Below are 13106 nucleotides of genomic sequence, written 5' to 3' on the forward strand. Positions count from 1 at the left end.
AATTCTCTATCTATATAAAAGCCAAGTACGTCCAAGGATGGAGTATTGCTGCTACATCTGGGCAGGAGCTGCTAAAAACAGCCTATCCTGCCTTGACAGAGTACAAAATAGGCTTCGTGGCTTAGTGGGGGATGCCCTTTTCTCTTCTCCGCAACCTCTCTCCCACAGAAGAGACGTTGTGAGCATGTCTTTGTTTTATTGTTACTTCCATGGCAAGTGCTCATCTGAGCTCCAATTGCTGGTTCCCCCTCACCAATCTTTCATGATAAACACCCGTCTAGCTGAACCCACTGTCAATAATTTTCCCCACTCTTTATCTGTGCCAAAACCCAAACATAGATTCCATGAACAGAGCTTCTTTTTCAGAAGTGCATGCCTATGGAACTCTCTTCCGTTTGCCTGTTTCTCAACTGACTACAACTTAAACATAAAAAATTCCTGATGAAGTGCCCCCTTAAGGAAGACACTTTATCAAATCTCCAATACTAACGATTACTACAATACTATCCCATTGATTACTATACATGCAATAACCCTTATCCCCGAGTTGCTTCTGGGCCTTGATAAGTGGTGACTACCTTGTAAAAAAAAAGAAAAGAAAAGATTGCAGTCAGAAGTTTAGCAGCTGGAAGGTGATGAACTAGAGCTTGATTTTTTTACTCCTATTATTTAGCTTCTTCGGACTACTGTTCTTATCTTGAGTGTTATTTTCACATTTCGGTCAATATAACCTCCGAACTTCTTCAGGTGTATCTTGTCAAACTCGGGAATCTTTCTGTTGAACTGAAGAATTTTTCTACCAAACTCGGGAATCTGACAGAATTTCAAATGAAATCCTTTATTTGATCCATGAGTTTGTGGTGCAATGGATTGAGTACTTGGTAAAATTCAGTTGTAAAAGTTACACTCTCTTGGAGGTTGAAGGTTCAATCCTCAGTGCTGGCAGCATCCAAAATACAGTTGTGAATTACTTGGAACTTCTATCCCGTCATGGCTGATGGAATGAAAGCATGCTACCTGCGTGGATTAAATAAATGCTCCGATTCAAAATTCCATGCAGATTCCCAAGTTCAACAGAAAGATTCCCGAGATTTGCGACACAATACACCTAAAGAAGGTTGCATTAACTGAAATGTTGTAAAAATAACAGGATGAGAACATGTTATATTCCTAAATACTTAGGAAATAAAGACAAACGTGAGTTACACCGAGTGGTATGTGTAATGGGGTTTATTTATAATACAGAAACGTAAGGCTGCTCGCCTAAGGTAAATAGAAGTACATAGTAACAAGTATGGGGAAGAAAGTCTGATAATCAACACGTAAGACTATCCGTCTTACTGCGACTGCTTGTCTGCCGCTGTCTGCCAAACAGTCCAATATATATATACAGTTTGTAACCGGTGTATAGCCAGTTATGTTCCTTCACAACACCTCCCCCTGAAGCTGAAATCTTCCTGATTTTAGCTTAAATACCTCTTCCTTTTAGGGTCAGGGCTTAATCTCCTGGTAACTTTTCTCTTTCTTGCGCTTTTCCTTCTGGTCAGCGTTACCCGGGGTAAAGGTTTCTGTCCAGCCCGTATGGTCGGTTCAGGCGAAATATTCATTGTTTGCGGTACACACGCTGGTTTTGGTATATCAAAAATATCGCACAATGTTTCCATTGGTGTCTCTTCCACATTTGGAGACAGTCTGGGACGTATTTGATTTCTGTGTCTTTTGCAGACAAAACTTAATCCTTGGATGGTATAGACCATGCTCCCAATCCTTTTTTTGATAATACCTTCAACCCACTGATTTCGTCCATTTTGAAAATTTTTGAAATATACATTTTCACCTGGGGAGAAGCACTTGGTATTAAGGTTTTCTTTTTTGAAAACTTTCTTTTTCTCTGGTAGCAGCCTATCGAAGACAGATCTTATCTTTCTTGCAAACATTAGCTCAGCCGGGGAAGAATTGACATTATTATTAGGATTTGGTGTCACCCTGTAAATTGCTAAAAATGTTTGAATACATTGTTCGTCTGTGTCCGTAGTAAGATTTTTCTTAAGTGCCCTTTTAAACGTATCTACAAATTTTTCGGCCAACCCATTCGATCGTGGATGGTACACAGGTGTTGTCATATGTAGAATATTTAGTGAGTCACAGAATTCTTTGAATTCATGAGCAGTAAATGCTGTTCCATTATCGCTCACTAAGGTTTTTGGCACTCCAAAACGGCTAAAAATTTCATTAAGCGCACTCACAGTGTTTTTTGCTGTTGGATGTCTAAACTTAAATATTTCTGGCCATTTTGAAAAAGAATCTACAATAATCAAGTAAAAATAACCATTTATAGGTCCCGCATAATCAATATGCAGACGTGACCAGGGTAGGTCCGTCTTTGGCCATGGCGTCGTTTTTACTGGAGGATCTCGAGCTGCTAATTGACATCCTCTGCATGTCTTGACACATTTTTCAACTTCCTTGTCCATACCAGGCCAGTACACATATCCTCTCATAAGGGATTTCATTCTCGAAATGCCCAGATGACCTGTATGAAATTCCTTCAGAATTTTCCTCTGTAACGTTAGTGGAATTACGATCCTCTCACCATACATGAGCACATCTTCCCAGATGGAAAAAGGCGTTGTTTGATCTACCTTTTTATTTTTTTTTATCCATCCCAATTGATTTTTCATTTTCTTAATGAAAATGTCATTTACTGCCTCTTTTTTTATTTTTTCGAAAGTTACCGGAAGTTCACGTATCATATTACACATTGAACTTGTACATTCACTTTCGTCTTTAAGCGCAGCAATTACCGTTTCTTCGAAACTTTCGCTTCTTTTAGGGATCAACTGTGATAATGCATCTGCGTGTCCTAACTTTTTTGAGGATACATGTTCCATCTTAAACTGATAGTTTAAGAGGGTTACAGCCCATCGCTGTAATCGATTCGCAGTATGTGTGGGAATGCCTTTCTTTGATCCAAATATGGTAAGTAGGGGTTTATGGTCGGTTTGCAAAATAAAAGATCGTCCATGGAGAAATCGATTGTACTTTGTAATTCCAAATATTATCGACAGCGCCTCTTTTTCAATTTGGCTGTAATTTTTCTCCGCTGCAACCAACGTTCTTGAAGCATGGGCGATAGCTTTTGTCCTACCATCCTCATACTTGTGAAGTAATACAGCGCCAACACCGTAATCACTGGCGTCCGTTGCTAGTATTAGTTCCTTTTCTGGATTGAAATGTGCCAATGCTAAGTCTGACAGTAGACATCTTTTGATATTTTGGAAAGCAGATTCACATTCCTTATTCCAGTTCCATTTAACACCCTTTTTCAGTAACTCGTTAAGAGGAGCTCTTAAATTATGTATGTTAGGGATGTAAATTGCATAGTATTGAACTAATCCCAAAAACGATTTTAATTTTGTCACTGAATCTGGAGCAGGCATCTTTTCAATTGCTTCAGTCCTTTGTGGATCCGGTCTTCGACCCTCTTTGTCGATTATTTGACCTAGATATTTAATTTTTTTCATAAAAAAATCGCATTTTTCTGGGCTCAATTTAAAACCAAATTCCTGTATTCTTTTGAATACTTCTTTTACATGCTTCTTATGATCTTGCAAATTTTCACTTTTAATTAGGATATCGTCAAGGTAGGCCATTGAAAATTCCAACCCTGCCAGCATCGTGTCCATAATTTGATGGAAAATAGCAGGAGCAACCTTTAATCCAAAAGGAAGCCTCTTTAGCTTAAAAATGCCCTTATGAGTATTTATGCCTAAGTATTTGGAGCATTCATCGCTGATCTTAATTTGCAAGTAAGCATCTGAGAGGTCTATCTTAGAAAAAATTTTTCCTCCGTTAAGCTTAGAGAACAGATCTTCTGCGGACGGAAGGGGATAATTATGGTCCAATAGACAGTCATTTAAACCCGTTGAAAAATCTCCACAGACCCTTATTCTGTTATTTTTTTTCTTTACATACACGGTTGGACTTGCCCAATCTGTGTGGTTAACTTTTTCAATGACTTCCAGTTGTTGAAGTCTATCCAACTCTTTTTCGATTGCGTCCATCGCTGAAAAAGGCACATTCCTTTTAGGTTTGAATACTGGAGTGGCATTTTTCTTTAATTCAAATTTTGCCTCTGTCTTAATACAGAGTCCTAGTCCTTCGGCAAAAACATTGGGAAATTCAGTTTTCAAATCCTTCAGGAAGTCTTCCCTTTGGTTTGCTTTTTCTGCAGTTAAAACGTTACAAAACGAATTTATGGGTTTCTCCCATAAATTAAACAGGACAATCCAATCTACCCCAAACAGGCATGTATTCTTTCCTGGTACGACGTACACTTTGGATTTATGAGTCTGGTTAGCGAATGTCACTTTGCATTTTAATTCTCCCTTGAACTCTAATCTTTTGCCGCACACACTTCTCGCCGTCTTTCTGGTTTTCGTTAATTCAGGTCGACCTATCCTTTTCCATATATCTTCATTTATAATACTAATATCTGCACCGCTATCCAGAAGCAATGTAACCAGATGTCCATTTATCCGAACATCAACATATTTCCGTCTTTCGCAGCTTTTTTCTTTATTCATGCGAAGCGTATTTACATTATCGGTCCCTTGTCTTTTCTTCTGGGCACAGTATGTTCCCTTGTGACCTCTGAGACCACATTCATAACATATTTTGTTCCTAAACCAGCAGGTCTTATTGTTGTGTCTTAAACTACCACAACATTTACACTTTAGCTTTGGGTCTTTGCATCCTTTAAGGATCCTGTGTTCTTGGAACCTGGACTTTCTTGTGGTCCCTTGCCTTTTTACTTGCTGCACCTTAAAAATATTTTTCTCTTCAATGCGAGTGTTGTCTTTCTTTATGTTAATCAGACGTTGACACTCTTCAGTGACTTTTTGCAATGTTATGTTAGGATCCGCCTCCATAATTGTTAGGATCCGTGAACGTATATCTTTGTCCCTTGGTGCTGTGAGACCTTGTACAAAGATTAAACATTTAAATTGGTCTGCGGAAATTTCATTCAATTTAAATGATTCGCATAAACAGTTCACAGTGCAAGCATATTCTAGATAGTCTTCAGCTTCTGCCTTCTGAATGTTCAAACATTTGTATCTAGAGTGAAATAGGCTATCCCTTTTATCAAATATTTTCGACAAGGTACTAATTGTTTCCTCGAACGAAACCTCCTCCGGTTTTTTTGGTAGAATTAGATTTGCATACTTGGTGTTTTCATCAGTACCCAGTTTTTGTAGTAGCAGGGTAACTTTTTCCTCATCGGTCCAGTCTAAACATCTTTTCGTAAAAATTGTTTCGTATCTTCTGTAGTATGCAGGGAAAGTAACACCAGTATCCGGGGAGTAACGAAATTCCGTTAGTGAATTTGAAATACCCTCGGCAGAAAAATTAGTCTTCTTCCCGGTCGACGTTAGAATTAGCTTTTCTAAATTCTTTTGCTGTGTCGACATTTGTCGTTGTAGTATGTTTGTTTGTTCTTGTTGTGCCTCTAAAGTTTTTTGTGTTCTTTCTTGTTGTTGTTGCAGCTGTTGCTGTAGCTGTTGTTGTTGAATTTGTTGTTGTTGTTGTTGTTGCGCTAAAAATTGTTGAGTCATTTTTGTCTGTTCCTGGATGCTAAGGGCTAGAGCCTTAGTTAACTCTGCTAATTGTTCCATGTTAGCTTCTAGTACAAAAATGTCTTTTCGAATTCTACACAATAATTCCAAAGAAAAATCGTAAATTTACGTATATCGTAAATTAGTAGCAATATGCAGACACAACACGTTTCAACAAAGTTCATCCATAGTAATTCAACAGGCTTTGTAAAATAATTCTTTTTTTTTTTTTTTTTTTCAACAACGTAAGTTCATACACAAAATATTTCTTACTTCCCACGACAAATAGTTCCAATTATTTATATAAAGGCAATAACAAACAATTAATTTTCCAAAAAAAAAAATATATATGGCTGCCGTTCCCACGTGGCATAAAATGGTACAATAGTCGTTGTATTTATATTTTTTCTTTCGAAACTCGTAATCCTTTAGTGTAGTTTCGAATTCAACTTGCGACCATTTTTTTTTTTTTTTTTACTTGTCAAAATAAATATAAATTCCACTTTACCTTGAACATGTTTCTATAATTTCTTGTGAGTTCTTTACGAAGAAAAATCCGTACTTTTCGCTACTTTAGGTAGGAAAAATTTTTTAAACTCATTGACGCACGTGGTCAAAAATCCTTGTGTAGTTTTTTTTTTTTCGTAAAACAAAAAATCCTTGCATTGTACACAGTCCTTGGTACGGTAATTTATCTCTGTTAAGAGAAAGAACATCCTTTCGTCGCCATTGTTATATTCCTAAATACTTAGGAAATAAAGACAAACGTGAGTTACACCGAGTGGTATGTGTAATGGGGTTTATTTATAATACAGAAACGTAAGGCTGCTCGCCTAAGGTAAATAGAAGTACATAGTAACAAGTATGGGGAAGAAAGTCTGATAATCAACACGTAAGACTATCCGTCTTACTGCGACTGCTTGTCTGCCGCTGTCTGCCAAACAGTCCAATATATATATACAGTTTGTAACCGGTGTATAGCCAGTTATGTTCCTTCACAACAGAACAGTAATCTGAGGAATCCAAATAATATGAATAATCAATCCTCATCTCAAAAATTCAGAACTGTATTATTGAAGTTCAGAAAATTTGTTACCTGGGTTATACGATTGCAGCAGGAGGTGGAGCAAGTGTTAGTGCGATTGTAAGAGTTATGAATGAATGGAGTAAGTTCATGGAACTTCTGCCATTACTAACCAGCAGAGTGTTACCACTGTTGATCAAAGGAAGAGTCTATCAGGCATGTGTACAGTGTGATGATGTATGAAATTAAAACCTGCCCAGTAAGATTGAAGACATGCATTGTATGGACAAAAATAATATGAGAATGATACATTGGATGTTTAATGCAAGTCTCAAATGTGATGACCTAAATGCAAAATTATAAACCTGTACAGAACCTGTACAGAACAGCGACCCACTGAAAATTCTTCATATCCAAGACTTGTATAGAAAAGCTATCGCTCAGAAAATCTTCTAAAATTAAACATGGCTTCCAATTCAAGATAAAGACAGGCTCAGATGTGATGACCTAAAAGAAGATTAAATTTGAACAGTATAGAGAGATGCGTGCAGAGCAGGAGACTTAAATGGTATGATCATGATGAAAGAATGTATAGATAGACCTTATTAATACTTTTGGATATTGCTTTATCCTTTAAATTTGTAGAGCTCATGGGATGTAATGAGATGCTTGCTAGTAGTAGCCATTTGTAATAGCATCGTTGCGTCTGTACTCATCTGAGTGGCTTTGTTTGATGAGAAGAAAAAGGTAAAAAAGTTTCAGTTAGAAAGACAAACATCTCTACAATGATATAACTTTATTTAGCAGTTCATCAACACAAAATAGAGACAAGAAAGTATATAAGGCAGTTTTGTTCAACAGGAGAGCATGTACTATAGAATTGAGTTCTTGAGTTTCATCTCATCCCACAATGCCATTGTGGGAAATGAGAAGAGCAATATGGCGTCTGACCGCAGTGACACCACTTGACAAACGGTTTGTAAAAGATGCAAAACTAGCTTGGGTAAAAATGGCAAAAGGTGCACATGTTCTAACGTATCACAACACAAGTCTGGGCAAGCCTGTGTTATTTCACCAAATCATATATCAATCACGATGCAAGAGATTACGTGTAAATGCAAAAAGAAATAGATCTTAGTTATATAACTGCTACACATTGATGACTCTAAAAGACTCAACCTTCCAACAACTTTATGAATCATCTTAGTTTTTCATTCGTAGACATGATTGTTAAAAAACAAGATCCAGTAAACAGTTACATCACCTTTCCAATACTTCCAAACACAAATGACAATTGTCCACGACCAAACCACATACGGACATTCATCTGAATACCAGAATTTTACTAATCAAATTACTCAAAGTCGTGTAAAAATAAAATCCCACCATTTAAAAAAGTGTAGGTAGATAAATGTTTATTTTAAAGAAACAAAAGTATCTAGCTTTCTTCATTTTTAATATTCAAATGTGCCACGATATTTAAAAAAGTGCCATCCTATTTCTTATAAGTTATCAGGATTGTTTTAGTGTTCATAATATTATTCATGCTATCTTGATTTTCCTCATTATTCATATCTCTTTAAGCTTTCTGGCCATTTTCCTGTTTTTGCTTTACTTCTCTGTCCCGTTGCATACTGGATCAGCGAAATTTATGATCTGACAGGACTTTTTCAAGTACTGAAACCGACTTGTGCTTGTAAAATTGATCTGGATGTTAAAAATGAAGTTGTTTGCATAAGTCCTAGTGTACTATCTTCACTACTTGATTGTGTCTAATTCTGTATTATTTGCAATTAGTTTGCTGCATTTACTTATTATGTGAATTATTGTTTCATCTCTTTGTCCACAGAGACTACATTTTCTATTTTCATGTGTTTGCCCTTGAAGAGACTTCTAGACTGCCTAGTTAACATCTCAATGGACTACTATTCATGAGAGATTTTTATATCCTCAAGAAGAAGAAAAAAGAAAGAAAATGATTAAACAAAATACAATAAAAGTTGCTTGACAAGGCTCATATCTTTTAGGTAAAAATATTTTTATTTAAAAAAACAACATCGTTTTTAAATTAATTCAATTTTAATTTTCACATGCATAGCGATATATATTAAAAAAAAAGTGGCATCCTATTTCTTAAAAAAACAAAACAGTAGAGATGCTTATATGTTCTGAAATTACTCTGGACTTTTATTAAGACCTCAACGAGAGAATATGCTGCGACTTAATTGAATTGAAGTAATCCCAACGAACGATAAAAAGCAAATGTTTCTAATTACTTACCTTCTTTCTTTCGCCACTTCGTTTGGTTTCACTCTGTTCCTTATTTTCTTAAGCAAGTAAGTTTCACAAAAACATGTGAACTCAAAATATTTTCGAATGTTTCAAGCTCCAAAAATAAGATGTCTATGTGAAAATAGTAAGCTGACACAAAGTTAGTAACTCCTATAAAGAAAGCAGCCAAAAGCTAGAGACAGGGAGACAATACCAGCTGGTTGCATCTAAAGACACCCACACCTTGGGCTCTTTATTTTTCTAGCTGTAAAAAAATACATACCAGCCTTATTCATCACACACACACACACACACACACACACACACACACACACACACACACACACACACACACACACACACACACACACATTCCTACATACTAGTGATGTCAGGCGAATAGAAACAAATTGCTACCCATTCACACAAATTAAAAAGAACAAGGTAAATCAACACACATACACCATGCCACACTGCCGAATACTTACATATGTATATTACTTATACATGCATATTTACACTAGAAACACATTGATGTACACAATTTAAGCCTTGTGAATACTCACTGAACGTTCTTCACCAAAGATGTATTTTTATAAACGAGTAAAAATCACTTTTATATTTTTATCTCTTGTATAAAAATCTTTTTTTTATATAAAATCTCATTTTTCTCCATTTTTTCCATTTGTTTATATTTTAGATAGCACTTGCTACCTAGTGACCCTTTGATTGTTTTTAGTGTTTCATTTATTTCCATTTTTCTATGCACACATGCCCATATGGACGAAATAATGGAAACCCTTTGTGAATTTTGCATCAATTAATAGGTGTTTTAATCCTCTAAAAATTGAAAAATTACCAAAATGTTGGTTTCATGTTTGCAACAAGATATTAGTCTTCCTGGTGTGGACCCTTGAGAGAAAAATGTGCTGGTGCAAGAACTCCCCCCGCCCCTTTCTAACACTGTGTTTCTATTATTTTGTCTAACTCCTATATATATATTTATATGTGTGTGTATTTCATTTTATAAGTATCACGATTATAAAATTAATTATAAATTAATTTTGTATACTAGCTACTAGCTAGCTATAACATATACTGACCCAACGGGTCACAGGTAGTCTTGTATATATATATATATATATATATATATATATATATATATATATATAAATATATATATATAAATTCAATATGGCGTAATGGAAAAATAAAAAGGTATTTACAGCTTCTCTTCTAATTTTCGGATTTGAATCATGTCAAATCACACTTCAATTCCTTTTGACGGATTGATTGTTGCTATTTCTTCTGATGAGTTAAGGCATAATAGATTCACTGATTGATATGATAATTAAGTGATTGATTTTGCGCTATGAAACAGATACTGTCAAGAATTGTATAAGTCAACTGAATTAAAAGAATAAATTATAAGATGGTCAACATCATGAATTTTGGAATGTAATTTTTTGTCATTTATTCTCTATATTGCTCTGTAATTACATTGGGCTTCTTAAATAAGGATTGATATATATTATAAGAAAATTTATTTCTACAGAAACATATATAAATATATGTTTCTCCCAATATTAGCCCAGTCATGACAGTCGATTTAAATTCTTTTTCTACGCACATCTTTTCCTTGCCTCCATTTGTGAATTATTCCATGGATTTCTGCCTTTTGGATTACTTTGGATCATCTTCCAATTATGCGATTCCCTTCGATTTTACTTGTCGAAATGGAAACTTAACCAACTGTTTTGGATTTTGATTTTTGGATTTTACCGTTATTGGATATTTTACTCTTCACCAGACTATCCATTCACATGAACTCACCTTTTTTCTTCACCATATTCCCTCTCCTTCACTATTTGTTACCAAGTAAGATCTATGACTTACATCCATACATACACAATACATATAGCACATACATACAAATATATATATACACACATGTACACACATATACATATATATGCATACACATATATACTATCATATACAAATACATACACACATATACATACATATTCACATACATATATGTACACATGTATGCACATATACATACATACACATAAAGTTACCTACATATACGTACACATACATATATATGCACCTATACACATACATATATATGCATATATACATATACATATACATAGACACAAATATATATACGTATATACATACAAACACACATAAACATGTATACACAATAAATAAATAAATAAAAATATATACACACATACATATATACATACATATACAAATAGGTATACATACACATACATACACTAGTACATATGATGATGATGATGATGATTGCAACGTCTTGTCAGACGAGTGCCACTCCCTCAGACATTTAAAATCCATGAGCCCAAATGTCTGAGGGAGTATCTATACAAATATGATGTTACAGAGTCTTAGCTTTGTACGACAGCTAAGTCTCTCTCTCGGTTCAAAATGTTGAGATCCAGCAACAAGCAAGAGCAAGATAGCCAGCAACAAATTAAACTGCAGACCAGCTTAATGCGGGTACTGGTCTTCCGCTTTATGGTTTTTTAAATCAGAGATTTGCTTCTCCTAGAAAGGTTGCCTTCACCACGGCTTACGGGAGCCCTCTCTACCTCAATACATATATACACACACACAAATATACACGGTGCTAGTGTTGGCCGTTGACCCAGAAAAATTATTACATGCTTCCAGTATTTCAGGGCTACACACATGACACTTTTTCCATCGCCACGGACAATTTTTATAGACAAATACCTGAAGAAGTATCTATACAAAGATGATGTTACAGAGTTTTAGCTTTGTATGACAGCTAAGTCTCTCTCTCGGTTCAAAATGTCGAGATCCAGCAACAAGCATGAGCAAGATAGCCAGCAACAAATCAAACTGCAGACCAGCTTAATGCGGGTACTGGTCTCCCGCTTTATGTTTTTTTTTTTTTTTAAATCAAAGATTTGCTTCACCCAGAGGGGTTTCCTTAACAGGGCTTTTGGGAGTCCTCTCCACCTCACACACATATCGAAATAAAGATATACACGTACACATACAAGCATGCATGCAAACAGATGCACGCAAACATACATACGCAAGAACAAATACACATGACAACATGCACATACACTCATACATTCATAAATACACGCATGTACATACATATGCACACACATGTACACATACACATACATGTAGAATATATATGAAGGAGCATTTATCATGACGATGATGATGGTTGTTACGAATAGGTGAATTCAACATGAATAAAAGTATATGCTAGTATATATATATATATATATATATATATATATATATATATATATATATATATATATATTAGCATGCCACCCGGCATTACCCTGTCGTAAAATACACTTAAATATGATTTTTTTAACTAATGCACATTTCGGATTTATTATTATATTATATTGGATCCAATATATATTAATGATTTCAAAATTAAAAAAAAAAAAAAATGACTCGTGCACCACCACTAAGAATTAAAACCAAAACGTTTAGCTTACAATTTACTCTTTCCTTTGACGTTAATGCCTGGGCTATGAAGACATGTTTGCTGCAAGGCTAAAAATTAAAATAGGAACCAATAACTATTACGTTACGCATGCATATTCGTAATGCCATCGTCCGACCTTCACCTGGCAAATTCCATTTTTTTTATTTTCACACTTTTGCACCGATTTTCCCTGGCTAGAATTCAAATATAAAGTTTTGCATGGGTTCAAATACCCAATATATTAAGTTTCATGTCTGTAGACCAAAAACTGACAGAGTTTGGTAGGCTAAATTTTTTAAACAAATACATCTATGCATACATAAATATATATAGATATATAGAAAGAAGTTTGTGTTTGCTAACAGCTTTTTACACAAATATTACGCAAGTATAACTCATGTAGAATATCTGCATGAATATAATTACATGTAATAGTTAACTAAAGATAATCAGCCCATAAGAAAATCAAAAAAACTAATAGGGAATTAATTAAAATGAATGTCTAAAAGAATATGCAAATTAGCTAGATCTTTTGCAAATGAATGCAGTTCCACAACGCATATATAACAAAGTTGTATTTTCTTTTTAAATAAATAGAAGAAAGGGTTTTTTTATATGAATATCAATACACAAAAAAACAAAAACAAATTTATAGAAGGATATATACATTTAT

This window comes from Euprymna scolopes, chromosome 7, assembly GCF_053919585.1.
Source record: "Euprymna scolopes isolate OS-2025 chromosome 7, ASM5391958v1, whole genome shotgun sequence".
Lineage (NCBI taxonomy): Eukaryota > Metazoa > Mollusca > Cephalopoda > Sepiida > Sepiolidae > Euprymna > Euprymna scolopes.